Consider the following 201-nt stretch of genomic DNA (forward strand, 5'->3'; position numbering starts at 1 on the left):
TTTTTTTTTTTTTTTCTAAAGGATTATCTTTTATATTTTACATACCTTGGTGTCTGAAAAGCTGTAGAAAGGGCTACAGAATGGGTTTTATTATACAACAATTACTTGTATTCAAATTAACCCACCAGTGGTTGTCTTGGATTTTTTTGAGTTCCCAAAAAATTGGGTTTTATTATACTAGTTTGACTTGTATTCAAACTA

This window comes from Macadamia integrifolia, chromosome 7 (genome assembly GCF_013358625.1).
Source record: "Macadamia integrifolia cultivar HAES 741 chromosome 7, SCU_Mint_v3, whole genome shotgun sequence".
NCBI lineage: Eukaryota > Viridiplantae > Streptophyta > Magnoliopsida > Proteales > Proteaceae > Macadamia > Macadamia integrifolia.